Consider the following 16,043-nt stretch of genomic DNA (forward strand, 5'->3'; position numbering starts at 1 on the left):
ATCCCAAAAGTCATTCATTGATGCCCCTTGTTCTTGGTACCGGGGACTTCTTTCTTCAGCACTTGATAACCTTTTAAAGGTACCAGTGGGCATAACAAACTCACTGGTGGTTCTCAGAGGTGCTATTGAAGAAATTGCCTTCAAGGGAGTCTTATGAATGTAACCACTGTCCAAATGTAAACCAGTGGGTTCAACATTTGTAGTGGCTGCTCCACCTGAACTACTGACAGGAGTTACTTGTAACTCTTGCAGTATAACCTCCTTAGTTGTTGCTAGGGTAACAGAGGTATAAACATCAGACCCAGTCACTTGTGGGAGTATACTCTCAGTGATATGCGATTGAGAGGAACTGGTTTGTGTCTGAGTTATATCAACTGCATGCAACAAAGGTAATGTGGGGGGGGGGGGTGAGGATAAGGGCGTTAAAAGAGACATGTCCTTGGGATTAGGACTGAGGAAGATGGATCTGAGTGTCCAGAGCTTCATAATGTGGGGTCCCTATGTTTACAACCTGATCCTTTTGTGAGGATGCACGAGGAGTTTGAGGCAAGGGTGGAGATCTTTCTTCCATCTGCTGTGAGGAAGTAGCAGCAGTGGTTATTGGTGACATTTGTGTTGTCACCGGCAGTGGCTCTGGGATCTCATCTTCCAGAGGTGCCTTTGTTTTGGGTTTGGGGGGCTTTCTGGATGTTTTCTTTTTGGTCCTTTTGGTAGTAGCAGGTGTGGGTTTCAAAGCAGTGGTTGTGCTGCTATGATCACCTGGAGCAGTGGGCTCAACAGCCGATACCTGAGGAGCAGTTGTAACTGCTAAATTCTGCTCAGGAACCTCTGCTTTTGTTTTCGAAGGTGTTAACATTCTTGAAAATGTCTCAGGTGTTAAACCATTTATTTGAAAATAGGTACCTTGTTTGAAAAAAATTTCATCTTCTTTTCCAAATTTTTGTTCAAAATAGTAGCTTAAAACCTTGGAAAAAGCAAGAATGATTTGCTATCAACATTTTTTACCAAGTCATTAAAGATCTCCTGGGAGTAATTATAATTTTCATTATTTAGAATAGCATATCCCAGACATTGGATCTTTAATGGTATTTCGTTAAAAGCAGTTGTCTTATTTGAAACACACATCAAAAGAGTGTGAAATAAAAACCTAGGTGCAGAAGGAAAATAGCCTTTCTGTAAGGTATCCCTTTTTGGTTGTTCCGCATACCCCATATTTAAGAAATCATTTTTCAACTCGGTTTTAGAAAAAGAAGTTTTACCTTTCTGATCATCGAGTTTAAAGACTTCTGAAATGGATTGTGGAGTGATTTGAATCGCTTTACCCTATATAGAGGAGTTAATGGCTATGATGATGTTATCTTGTTTTTCAAGAATAGCATTTTTCCAGAACTCTCTCTGGGTTTGTTGGTAAATGGGAGCATCTGCTGTTAGCAAAGTTTTGTACTTTGATGCAGATAAGGTGTCGATGATGGAGTCGAAAGTGTTGGTGGAAGTGGGTTTTGTGAGTAGACCCAAGTAGTTGTGAGGGGATTTGTATGGGATTTCAATGGATTCAGCGGCCATTTGAGTGGCGTCTGTGGAAGCAGAGGAAGAAGATGGTTTTGATTTTGATTTCGATTTTGATTTCGTCATTTTGATGAAGAAGATCGAAGAATGATTTTTGGAATGATGAGTGGGAAACTGCTTTGTGAAGAGAATTTTGGAATTCAATTCGACAGTGAAACCCTGTTTGGGGTTTTGATCAGGGTTTTATTTAGGGAAAAAGTGAATGCTAATGTTGCAGCGGTTACAACGATCTGATGGCTAAAAACTGAACACGTGCCAACCCCTGATGAAAGATTAAATAATGGAGGACAGTTGTTTTGAGAGCCACTGATGGATCAAACATCAGTAGTTACAACGGTAACAAATGGAACAGTGGGTGTTTTATACTATCAGTGGATAGCACATCAGTGGATAGAACACTGATTTTGTACAACAGTGCTTATCAAGGAATATGGGAACAGGGGATGACTTTCAGCAGTGGACAGACTTTAGAAAGCAGATGTTTGGGCACAACAGTAGTTAAGGGAAAGACAGTGGTAGAAAAATGAAAGACCATTAGCTCAGCAACTGTTAGTGCAACAGTGTTTGAACTTTTGACAGTTTAAAATTTGAGCATCTGCTTGTTTAGATGTGGAAATTGATTTTGTCTTGTGTAAACACAATATCATGTCCAACACCTGTCAATCTGCTGAAATGCTATACTTAACAAATTACATTTTAGATGCAACTTATCAAGTTTAATTTGTCAGCAGTTTTTTCAGGGATTTATGTTCAAGGTTTTACCACATGTTTTCTACAAGATTTGAAACTTTTATAAATTCCTGACAATGGTTTAGTATCCCAGATGATGAAAATCTTTTTACTAAGGCTACTCATTTTGTGTCTAATTATTTGAATTAGAACATGAGTATCTCAGTAGTTTAAAATCTGTTAGCAATCAATTTTTAGTCTGTGACAAAACAAACTTGAGGTTGATTTGACCTTGGCACTAGTTTTGATCAGTTTTTAAGGATAATATCACCAACAAAAATAGAGGTTCTATATCCTGACAGGAGATTGATATTTTTACAATAAAAAACAAGTAAAAATACAAAATATATTATTCCAAAAAAATAAAGAATAATATATCCTGTTTTATTGAGAAAAACCTTTTCAAAAAATAATTAAAGGTTATTCTGAAAACAAACATCAAAAGGAGTTCTGGTATATTTTCCAATTAAAACTCATAGTCATATCAGTCTCAAGTTTTAAGAAAATTGTCAATGATTTGAAATGACTATTTTGTGTGACCATTTCCTTGTTAATTGATTGCAAGAAGAGGAAACATGTGAGGAAATTTGTCTAGTCCTCTTATCAGTTTCATCATTGGTGATACCATTGTTACATGAACTTCCTTGAATCAGTGAATGCACAAAATTGCTTGATGACCACTGTTTACCCAACTTTGGACTCTAAAGTGTTTTATATTTATACTCCTTTCTTTTGATTTCAAAAGTTTTGAGATAAACACACTTTTGAGTTTTGTTAATTTTCTTCTTCCCTTTTTACCCTTCCCATTCATAAGTACAAAAATACTTACTGGTAGGTTTTATTGAGGAAATACTCAGACCAGAATCATTTTACAGCAATGTTTGGAGAGACTTGGACATTCTTTCACATGCTTATGTCAAATCTCACATCACATATGATTTAGTCTGTTTTTCATGTGATTTTCTCGATGTGTTCTTAACAGAGTTGATGAGTTGATTTGATCCTTTTTAACAGGATTCTCAACCTGTTTTTCAACACATAAGATGTAATAGCTAAGGTTTTTATTTCCCTCCTTTTATGTTAACAAAAACACTAATGTTTTTATGAAACTAGGTTTTTGTTGAAAGAAGGTTCACACCTTAGTGTTAAACATGATGGAAACAACACAAACTTCACATAGACACTTGAAATCACTTTTTTGCAAAGGAAATGGTTATACCTATAGTTATCAGACATATTTTCAGATCTGAGCACTATTGGTGTTTTATGCATGATATCACATTGTTATGTGAAGTTTGTGTGTCTTATGACATCTTGGTTGTTTTACAGAGTATCTGAATAGCAACTTTGAACGTTCATACTCATTACTCTGTTTTTCAACTAAATACAATCAACCTTAGTATCAATGAATTTTGAGCTGAACTGTTACGTCAAATTGATTGTTAGATCGAATTTGACTGTCCAAGCTCTGATACCAATTGTTAGGATCGGAGGCTCTCATGATTGTGCTTGTTGGTATGAATATGACAAATCAATGGATATAGATTAAGATTAAGTGCAGCGGAAATGAAAACCAACTTTTAAACACAATCAATGAAGAAAGTAGTTTTGATAAACACATGATTTGCACTAGTCGGAAGATTACAAATCAAAGCAAAAGATTACAAAGCATGCTTACAAAACTAAACTCCCCCTCAGCCTGATGCTCCAAGGTTGGTTGCACAAGATGAAAGGATTGAATTGAGGAGAAGAACTCACCCAAAACGATCAAATGTAACAGTACAGAGTACTGCTCCATTTATAGGCAAACCAAACCACTGAGGCATCTCAGCTGACATCACCATGAAAGTGACATCTAACAAACTAACAAACTCTATCTACTGTTCTATAACAACTGACCATACAGAAGCTGATTACATTCTAAACACTGATGTATAAACACTGATTCTTCATTCCACTGATGTAGTTAACCACTGTTGTTTGAGCAACAGTGCTTTCTTAAAAGGATGATCAGACCTTGAATGGGCAGTGCTTTAATTCTTCAGCAGTGCTTGGATTCCGTCAGTAGATTGAGCTTCAGCCTTTAAACTTCATCAGTGCTTTGGCTTATCAGTAGTTTACAGGATCAGCAGTTGTTGATAAGGGCAGTGCTTGGAGCATATCAGATGTTGGAGTCACTGTCAAGGGGAAAGCTTAATGTAAACAACTGCTTATCATTAATCCACTTTAGTGATTCGGTTTTCGCTTTCATTATCTGTTCCTGTTGGTGCACTGAATGTCTGTTTACTGCGTCTGTATCGAGTCTTAGGTCTAGATAGGTTAGATTGGAGCACAGAAATCAAGTTAGGTGTTTTAGAGGGTGATTCCGCTCCAAATGACACTTGTGTCATTTGAAGCGAAATCATAAACATTGTAATTTCGCTCCTAGGGTTTCTAGGAGATTTCGCTCCAAAGCTTACCAGGTGATTTCGCCCTAAATAGATCACATGGGGTTTCGCTCCTGTCATTTGGAGCGAAATCAGCATCAGTATAAATACCCTGCGTGTGATCTCATTTGTAACGTTTGGAGCGAAATCAGGTCATGTGCTAGGTGTCGAATTGCTGTCAAAATTTACTCAGAAAGCATTAATAGAGAAGAAAATTGAAAGGAAAAGCTGTTGTGACTTTGTTTACATTGATTCCGCCTTTGTATACGAAGAAGAACTGCCTTAACAGACCTTTTAGGGTCGCACACGGTCCAACAAGTGGTATCAGAGCTCAGGACGAGGAGTTCATACCATAGCAGCTTGATTCTACCAGATTTTCTCATTTCTAATCTCTTCTTCGCATATTTTTCTGATTTGAACTAGTTCCAACGGTTGAAATGGCCCGAATTTCGAGTATATCGTGTAAAACATAGAATTAACAAAGCCTAGAAAGATTCAGGTTAAAATTCAGATTAAAAATGGTAAAAACAACCTAAAAACCTGATTTAGCTCGGAAGGTTATTCGGTAAAATTCTAATTTCGCTCGAAAATTCACTGGGTCATTAGGAGCGAAACCTCTGATTTCGCTCGAAAAAGCATAACTGTCTGATTCCGCTCGTGAAGATTCTTCTGATTTCGCTCGAAATCAAAATTTTTTTGATTTCGCTTAAAACCGCATATCTGATTCCGCTCGAAATCAGATTACTTTCTGATTTCGCTCGAACGTGTTCTGTTGATTTCGCTCGAGAGTTGATTTCGTTCAAAAGCTGATTTCGCTCGAAATCACTGTTTTTCAAAATTTTGAAAATTTTCTAAGTGTTTGCTGATTTTTCAGGTACGTTCAAGATGGATGATATTTTCATGAACCCGTTTAGTGATATGTATGCATTCGCTGGAAATTCTAGAGACGATACTTCTTCGAGCAACACAAATGAAAACACACCAAATGCAAAGAAAAAGTTATCGGATGCTTTGGAAGTTGAAAGCGCGTTCGGAACTTACAATAAACCCCCGAAGTTGATGGCTATCGAAGAATACTGCCGGTGGGCGAAGAAGTTTGAAGATTGGTTGAGAGCTTTTGCTTTTCTTAGATGGAAGAGTCTAAAAAATGGATACGATAGTGGAGGAAAAAGTGGTGAGACCTTATCATCAGCTGAAGAGATAGAGGCATTTGTCGCCGAGCAAAAATGCATTGCACTGCTGTTTCAGTCTGTTCGAGAAGATATAATATCTTTGATCGAATACTCTAGTTCTAAAGATCTTTGGGATAAGTTGAAAAACAAATGTGTAGGAAGTTCTGAAATCATGAAAAACAAAAAGAAACTACTTAGGAAAGAGTTTGATATGTTTGGGTGTTTAAAGAACGAATCAGTTTGTAAAATGATCGAGAGGTTTGGGCACCTGAAGCTGGAACTAGCTAGACATGGAATTACTTATTCTCAAGATGAGCTAGTTGACAAATTGTTTGATTCGTTGCCAGACGAGATGGATTGGCAATATTATGCATTGATACTGAAAAATACTATCAAGGCACCTGAAGTGTTGACTGTAGATTTGCTGATTGAGAAACTCGATAGTCACGAGTTGGAATTGAAGAAGACATACAAAGTCAATCACTCATCTTACCAGCAGAACTTGGATTTGTATTATCCAAAGAGCATGATGCCAAAGAATACATCTCCCAAGACTGCTTTTTCTGCTGAGAATGTGTCCACAACAAGCAAAGAAAGTCAAAGCAGTCAAAGCAGTGGATATCACAGTGGATATCACAGTGGATCTTCATCAAATTCAAATCAGTCTGATGCAAAGAATCTATTTCAATGCAACATCGCTGTAGACTTAAAGAACGCTCAAAATTTCAAGAGTCGGCAAAGCAGCAGATGGTTTTCTTGGCGTCGGTGTTAGAATCCTATGAAAGTCTTGTAGGAGGGAAGATAGGTAACACCAACCTGACGAAAGAAGATTATGATCAGATTGATCCTGAAGAGATGGAACTGATCGACATACGGTGGTGTATGGCCAGTGCAGTTCGTCGTGCACAGCGTTTTATGGAGATCACGGGGAGGAAGTCAATTGGTGGACCATCTACCAAGCTGGGGTTTGACAAGTCCAAGGTGACGTGCTTCAAGTGCAAGCAGAAAGGTCACTTCAAATGTGAATGCCGGAATACGTATGCCGATGAGTCTGAGAACCTATTCAGAGAAGATTACTACAAGAAGGCGATTTATCATCAGAATAAATCTGAGCCGCCAAGATTGAAACTGGTTGAGGAGAACAAAGAGAGGTCTAGAGCTCTTGCTGTAATTCACGATGACGAAGGGTACGACTAGAGTGAGTTGTTACCTGAGGAGGATGCGGTTGGATATGCTTTCATGGCAAAAACAGAACCTATTCCTTGGAAAGATAACAGAACTGAAGAACAGAAGTATAATTACAGAAGGATGCTAGCCACGAACAGATTGATCAGAATATCTGGTATCTATTTGGAAGCAAAAAGAGCAAGAAGATGGGATCCAGACAGGGAATGTTATCTTGACCCAGATGGAAACATTGCTGTTGGTCATAACACTCTTGATATAGAAGCCATAATCAAAGAGTTTAAAGATGATGATGATTATTGGCAGAAGAAATGGTGGGGAAGCGAAGACGAGAAAGAGAAAGAAGAGAAAGAGAAAGAAGAGAAAGAGTCTAAGAAGGTTGATACTGGGATCATTGACACGACGCAGGAGTTGAATGATGAAAATCTTGGAAAAATGGCTGACAAGGTGCTGCCAGCTAAGGCGCTTGAGGTAGATTCTAAATCCGTCTCTGAATCTAAAGACCAGGTCAGTTCAAACATGTCAACGACTGAGTCAGGTAAGAAAGTCAATGGTGATGTTGACTGCAAAAATTCCATCAAGGAATGCAAATTTTGTAGTACAGTCACTTATCTCAATGGTAAGAAAATTGAGGATCTGACTGCTAGAGTTAGAAGCGTTGAGGATCAAATTCTTGATCGTGATAAAAGGGTGAAAGCTTCAACTGAACGGTTAAAAGAATTAACTAGCAAAATTGAAAATGATAAAATTGACCATGAAAAGGTAAGACAAGAAAATGAAAGGTTAGTTCTTGAAAACCGTCAAATCACTGAAAAGTTTGAGAAACTTAAAAGTACAATGAAAGATAATTATGACCGAAACGGTAAAACTTATAAAGAAAATGTTCAACTAAAAACAGTGCTTCGGTTAAAAGAGGAATCAATCAACCCACAACTGGATGAAATTGCTAAATTGAAACTTAAAGTTCAAGAAGCTGAAATTGAAAACGAGCGAATCCAGTTGAAGCTTAAGAGTTACAACTCCGCAAGCTTTGTTTTGCAACACATTGTTCCCAAACCCATCGGGGAAAACAAAGCTGGCGAAGATGTTTACTCTGATGGAACCGCGGTGGGTTTTCATCAAGTTCCACCACCAGTTCTTGACAATTATTCGAAAAAGCAATCGGGGTTGGTTGAAACTGAAGAAGAAAATTAAGTGAAACTTCCGGATAACATTGATGTTACTTTTACATCTTCCGATGACGATAGTGTCCAAACGGATGTTGTAAAAAGTGTTGTTGAAAATGTGCTAAAAACGGACAGTGACACTACTGAGGATGATGGATGTTTCTTGGACAAATACATTCCGAAACAAAAGTCCAAGAACAACTTAAATGATGAACCTACTCTTGTCATGTACAAGATGTCGGGATCTGATAAGTTGTTTTCGGATTCTGAGTTTCCCATTGAGAATGTTAATGTGAAAAAGTTAACAAACGTTTTCAAATTGGTGGAAGTTGAGTTGTCAGAAGTGAACAGTTTGAGTCAAACAAAGAGACAAATGAATTTTGAGAAAGATAAAGCTTAGTATAAGAAACCTGTTGTTCCACCGCGTTTTTACAACAACAACCAAAACAATTGGTCGGGTGGTTATCAGGGTAGTAAGTTTTATCAGAAAAGAAATGGTCAAAACAAAAAGTTTGTCGAAAAGAAAGTGTTTGTGAACAGTTCGAGTTCATTGTCTGATGAAGAGAAAAAGATTTTTTCAAAATCAAATGAAGAATTCTTTGAGAAGAAAGCTTCACAACCTCGGTCTGAAGGCACAAGTCGGGTAGCTGACACCCGAACATGGTTTAGATGCAATCAAGTTGGGCATATTGCACGAAAGTGTACCAACGTGAAGCCTAAGACTGACGTTGTGAAAATTCAAAAGAAGAAAGTTGATGTGATGGAAAAAGCTCCATTGGTTGTTGAGAAAAAGAGTTTGAAAAATGACAATACCAAAGTCAAAACTGAACCCGTAATGAAAGTGGTAACTAAAAATAACAAATTTTACAAACGGGTTGCTTCATCTCAACAAACATGGAAGCCAAAAGTTGCTGAAAGTGTTCCAAAACCAAAGGTTTCTGAGACTAAAAAACAATCATCTTCTACCACATTGGTGAAGATGGATTTACCTTTGGATTATTATGAAAAACTTGAAAAATCCATGGTTTCTGAAAAGAAAAGTGTTCAAAAGAAAAACCAATCATCTGGTCAACCACAAAAAGATGAATTTTTCTTATATAAAAAGGTTGAGGTTGGGTCTGAAGAAAGTCTAAAAATGAACGACAAAAAAATTCCGCCACTTTACACCACAAAATCTCACATTCCAATTGAGTTACCTAAGTCAAAACAGGCTTGGGTAGCTTCCAAGTCTAACTAAGTGTGTGTGGTGTTTGCCGGAGCTTCCTGGATCGCGAAGCATGAATCGACATCTTTATTGAAGTTTTTAAATCAATTTGTGTTATGTGCAGGATCTTCCAAACTTGTATCGAGATGGATCATGGATAGTGGAGCTTCCAGACATATGACAGGGAAAACTGCGTTGCTGTATGATGTGAAGAATATAAATGGAGGTTATGTTGGTTTTGCGGGTAATCAAGGTGGTAGGATTATTGGTGAAGGAACGTTATCCAATGGGATTGTGACGTTTGAAAGAGTTAACTACATTGCTGAGCTGGAGAACAATCTGCTGAGTATCTCGCAGATTTGTGACAGGATGTACACCATTCACTTCACTGATAAAGAATGTTTGATCTTGAAGCCAGGATTTGTTATCCCTGAGGATTGGATTATCATGAGGGCACCAAGAGTCAATGATCTATACGTGTTGGACATGAGTGTAGCTACTACAACCATGGGTCAGGCTCATTGTTTTGTGTCAAGAGCAACTGAGAAAGAATCGAGATTGTGGCACCGCAAGATGGGGCATATACATCTAAGGAAAATGAATCACTTGGTGCACAATGATTTGGTTACAGGAGTTCACGTCAAAGGTTTTTGTGACACCCCAGGAAAACCATGCAACTTAACTAGCTTCCTCAGTGGGTACGTACCAAATTTCAGGACGAAATTTCTTTCAACTTGGGGATAATGTGACAACTCGTATTTCAAAACCGCTCTTTGTACTTAGTGTAACTCGTTTGAACCTTATGTAATTGTTTGAACCTTATGTGATTGTGTGAATTTAAATGATTAAATGAATGTTATGGTTATGATTGTGTGACAATGTGTAACGATTGTAATCGAACCGATCGCACAAGCCCATTTGGGCCACACCCTTGTACGCAAACCATTAGGGCAGCCCAAGGAAGGGTTCGGCCCACCCCTTACCTACACGAAAACATATCCCACCTTAGGGATTAGTTTCTCATAATTCACAAGTCACCAAACCCTAAATATCTTTTGCTCTCTCTCACTCTAACTCGACGGCAGTAGCACCTCTCTTTCTCAAAGCTTTTAGTTTCGGCTCATCCTTATTCTACCTCAGTCGGTTAGTGTTTTACTATTGTTTGCTTAGTGCAAGATGTTCCGATTTCTATGATTTCATGTTGATTGATATTGTGATTGTCATGATCTTGTATAATAGTTAGGGTTCTTGTGAATGAAATAGTTAAGGTTAGAACTTCATGAGATTTAGCACAAACGACTTGTTAGAATGATTAATTTGATAAATGATGAAACAAGATGTGTTAATATATTAATCGAACCGAGCTTGTGTCAATCGGGTGTGATATGCCTATATTCAAATGATTGTTGTGCGGGTAGGATGCATACTAGTAATCAAGCTTATGAACCGTGTTGATGATTATGATCGATGCTTATGTTTAGAATATGATTAGGGTTCATATGAAATAATGAAGATTTGCTTGGTTTGATCGAGATTGTGCATGATTGAAACTGTAACACCCCAAAATTCGAATTATTAAATTCGTTAGCATGTTGCCATGTTTAATAAAATGAGATACAATAACTAAGTTAATAAACCTAGTTAAATGCCTATTAGATAAGCTAAATGATGAAACTTGTGGCATATATGATAGTAAGTTAAAACTTGAGGGACTTAGAGTGCCAAACTTGGAAGTTAATTTATTAAAACAAAAATCTAACACACACAAGGTGTGTGTGTGCGTGAGAATGATCAGGAACAAGGGGAAACCCTTGTTCTTCAACTACTTACAAGAACTCAAAAATTGAACCTGATTTTGAGAAGAAATCGAATGCATGAGGCTAGGTACAACTTAATCTAAGTGTATTGATCATAAGGTAAGTTCCAATTTATGATTTGATCATCTTGTATGAAGTGGGTTATTGATTAATCCACGAATTGGTATGAAATTAAGCGTGATTATGTGTTAGAATCGTTATATAAAACGTGTATTATGTACGATTCCAACTAATTTGATGATTTAAGAAGAAACCCACAATTTTGAATGAAGTAGCGACATGGGTGTTCTACCCATGTCCAATCCTTGTTTGATGTATTTGTTACTAGCTTGAATTGGGTTTTGTGATGTTAGTTTAGGGTGAATTGTAAGAATGGAATGTGATTTGAACACTCTTTTGGTGATTAGAATTTAGAAGTTAATGGCTATGCTTGAACTAGTTGTAAACTATGCATAGTAGATTGTACGCACACCAAGTGTTTGATAAAATGACTAGGTGAAGCTAGAAAGTGAAATTGTATGAAAATTGTGAGTTTGCATGTATAGAAAGCGGTTGTGATAAAAGTAGTAGTTTACTAACTTGAAATATATGCTTTAGATGGAACTCGTATACGAATTCGGGTTGAAAGTATATGTTGGTCAAATTTATGCATTAGGAGCTTGTACCTTGTGCTTGAATGGTGTAATGCTCACCTTGTATTAGATGTGCTTGAATCAAGGTGATTAAGAGCGAAGGTGTATGATATGTGAAAGTATATGTAAGCGAATGTGTATGCGAGTATGATTATGTGATCATGTGGGTGTAAGTACTTTAGCATCATAAGTACGAAATGTACATAGTGTCGTATGGTAGGTGCTAAATTAATATGTGTTTTATGCGTTAACATGACGGATTGCATGAGTCTAGAAAGATGTGGTTTTGGATGTATGCTTTATGATTATTAGACTTGACCATGAAAGTCAAATGTGAGTTACGCTTTTGATATGATCATTATATGTGAAATCGTGTACACTAACAAGGATGTGATTGCGGTAACATGAAAGCATTAGGGATCATGTGGACGTGGACTCAAGCACGAAAGACTAACGGGTCAAGAGGGGACAAGGAAGCCAATGCGAAAATGGACGCTCAAGGTAAGTGATTCTGTAATCACTTATTAGTTATTTATGTAAAGTTATATGCAACTTAACTAGGTATGGTAATTGAGGTCGAATAGGAACAAATGGTATGATATTGATAAAGTATTAAACGGATCTCAGCTTTGATCCGAGCAAGGTATGCGTGATTAAGAATCGTAACTAGGTAGTAGGATTGGTTGCTTATGCAAGGTAGTGCTTGTTGTTAATAATGGGGCAAAGTTGACAAAAACGCCCTTGGTGGGGATTTCGGGTAAACGACCTTAAAAGTCATTTGGAAGTGAGCTATTCGATTAGAGTAATGTCTTTGTCTAGTATGAAAGTGAAGTATAGGGTTTTGTATGTTATAGACCTTTTAATGTATAAATACCCATAACGGGTCAAATAATTCATAAGTGAATAATAAGCCGATAGTGTAAGTTAAGAATTTCCTTAATCCGGATATGGGATTTTAAGTTCATATGATAGAATGTGAATTTACAAGCATGTAGGAAGAAACGGGAGGTCAAACGGGTAAACGGTTCAAAAGTTATGCGCATTTTAGTGCGTACGGACGACGAAACGGAGCTGCAGAAAAATGCAAAATCTAGAGGGCGTCGCCGACGGGCATGGGGGCGTCGCCGACGGGCTCTAGAAAATCAGTTTTTGTGCTGACGGGTTAATTACCTGTCTACGGGTTTTTGGGCTACGGGTAAATGCAAGGCCCGTCGCCGACGGCCCTAGGGGCGTCGGTGACGGCCTTCCCAAGTCCCAAAAGCTGAAATCTTGTTATTTAAGTTAATTTATGTACCGTGGGCTTCGGTTTGATATCCGTGGACTACGGCGGACTTTCCAAACATGATTTTGAAGGTTCCTTGGATGTTTATGGGCTATAAAGCTAAGTCTAAGACACACGTTAATAATGTATGGTTATATAAGGGGTACGCGTGATCTAGTACGTGTTCGTTAAAGTATGTACATATGTAGATAAGCAAGTTTGTGTGTTTGTATGTATTTGTATACGTATGTAGAAGTTATGTAAGCATGTATGTAGGCATACATGTATGTATGTTTATAACTACAAGTGTACGTATGTAGTAGGATATGTAGTTATGCTTAATGATATGTATGAGTGTATGTACGTATGTCTAGTTGTAGGAAGGATATGTAAGTATGTAGTTGTGTATGTAGGTATGTATAAGGGTATGTATGAGTGTATGTACGTATGTAGATGTATATGTATGTGGGTATGTAAGTACATATATGTGTATGATTTAGACACATTGAGGATTAACGTTATTAATGGTGTACCTTGAGAATGATAAGTAATGCAGGTACATTCATGAAGCCTCGCCAGGAAATGGATACACAGATGAAATGCTTGAAGTTTGATAAAGAACGAGATGTGAAGTGTATGCGAATGATCTTGTTTATACATTGTGTGCTAATGTTTTTGAATGTATGTGGTGAATGCAGGTTGTGCGGGTCACGGAGGATCATCAAGGAATAAAGATCGAAGACCGAGTCACTTAAGGGATTGTACGGGGTTGTCTAAGGATGTAAATTGTTGTACATAAGCTATGATTTATTCTATAATTGAGTCAGTTTGTCGTATTCGATATAAAAGAGTTATTATAAAAGCGAACTTTCAAGTAAGACGTAAGGTTTATAATGAAAGAATTTTTATGGCATGAACTTCCGCTGCGACTTTCGTTAATTACGTGTTAGGGTGTTACAGAAACTGTTAGCATTGATTGATTGGATGAAAGTTTGGAAAGTTTTGAATGATTGTAACCGAATAGCATAATATCCGGATAAGTAAAATGAATCGCACAAGCCCTCTCTCGATCGCATATGTTTCCGATCGCACAAGATCAGATCATACAAGATCTGATCGCACAAGTTGAATCGCACAAGATAAGTACAACTGATTAAACACGGCGTACAACACAGCTTTTGCATGATCGCACAAGACCTTGTGGTTCGCACAAGATAGTGCTGATCACACAAGGCTTGGGCCACACACTCAACGTTAGAATTAACATGTGTTATTGGACCGAACAAGCCCAATCCGACCGAACAGCCCAATCCGGTCGCACAAGTCCAATCCGGCCGCACAAGCCCAACCGGGTCGCACAAGACCAATGTTGTGACCATTTGGGCTAAAGGTTGAATGGGCTTCAATATCTAAATCGCACAAGATGATTGGGCTCGCACAAGCTCAACGGCCCAATCATCCGAGTCGCACAAGTTTGAGAATGTTATATTTTGGCTGTTAACGTGAAAATATGTGTTTGCCATGATCTACACGTGTTCGTAACCTGTTAGTTATGTGTAAACATACATGTATTACTTGAAACCAAAACCTGACTTGTATGGTAACCATGTTAGGACATGGTTGACCCCTTTGCTCAAGTAACCTTCTGTGTATCTGCCGAGTAAACCAAGGTGAGTTCACACTCATACCAAGGCATGGGATTCCCGGTGGGTAGGGAATGGGAATGAAGAAATGGGATTGAACAATTACTTGTACTTACACTGTTACTGGACTGTCTACCATCGTCCTCGGATGTGAAGGACCCATACGTAAAACCTACGTATACTTGTACTTACCCATGTCCTCAGGTTGCGTAGGACACTTACGTAAAACCTACGTAACCTTATACTTACTACTGCCTCGGGTTGAGAAGGGCACTTACGTAAAACCTACGTAAACCCCCGCGTACCACTGTCCTCAGGTTAAGAAGGACACTTACGTAAAACCTACATAAATCTCGTACGTACTACTGTTCTCGGGATTAGAAGAACACTTATGGTTACATCCAGTCTAGTACATACACACATGGGAAGCCCCCACTAAATGAACATACAATTGACTTAATTAATAATGCATGGTGATGTAACGAACTTACTATTGCGAACTTACTTACTGTGAACTCGCTCAACTAGTTGTTGATTCTCTGTTACATGCCTTGCAGGACCATAGGTACTCATGGAGCTTGCACGGGAGGCGCGATCGTTGTGGGCACATGGACTGTTGAGTTCCATGTCATACACTTACATTTTTGTGTACTTAATACTTATGATTGGGTTGTTACATTTATGCTTCCGCTGAATACGAAAACTATGTTTGGTTTTGAACACCTTTTATATTGACGGGTTGGCTTTTACTATTTACTTATGTTGTTCAATATGATTGGTGGCTTGATCCTGGTCATGTCACGCCTCCAAGCGGTGGTACTCCGCGTGTGGATTTTGGGGGTGTGACAGATTGGTATCAGAGCCATTGGTTATAGCGAACTCGGTTTTAATAAGGGGAAAACGTTTTTATTAAAACCAGACTATAACCTGTACAGTGCTCAACGATCCACAACGACGCCTCGCTCCACGTGCAAGACTCAACATTCTAGGTAATATGGGATATGTTTTATTGCCTACTTGCTAGATTATATAGAACTTTGCTCATGGTATGCTTAGATACACATAACCACTATTGCCTGAGAACACTTGTGTGCTTACTCTCTTCTGTCATCGCACTTTTCGCGAACCTCTCTCACTTATGTTCCCTCTGGTATGAAGATCATGAGTGGACGCGTTAACATGACACAAGCCCAGTTGACGGCTCTGATTAACGAACAAGTTGCTGCGACACTTGCAGCCGCA

The 16,043-nt window shown here is 38.2% G+C and overlaps 1 long non-coding RNA gene across 1 annotated transcript; it reads left to right on the forward strand.

Annotated features, from left to right (window-relative positions):
* Positions 1-11,029: 11,029 nt before the first annotated feature.
* Positions 11,030-13,914, forward strand: LOC110910532. The gene is made up of 3 exons (XR_002576235.2): positions 11,030-11,364; positions 12,309-12,398; positions 13,857-13,914. It is a non-coding gene; the product is annotated as an uncharacterized LOC110910532 (long non-coding RNA).
* The last annotated feature ends 2,129 nt before the right edge of the window (positions 13,915-16,043 follow it).

Source organism: Helianthus annuus, chromosome 15, assembly GCF_002127325.2.
Source record: "Helianthus annuus cultivar XRQ/B chromosome 15, HanXRQr2.0-SUNRISE, whole genome shotgun sequence".
In the NCBI taxonomy this organism is placed as follows: Eukaryota; Viridiplantae; Streptophyta; class Magnoliopsida; order Asterales; family Asteraceae; genus Helianthus; species Helianthus annuus.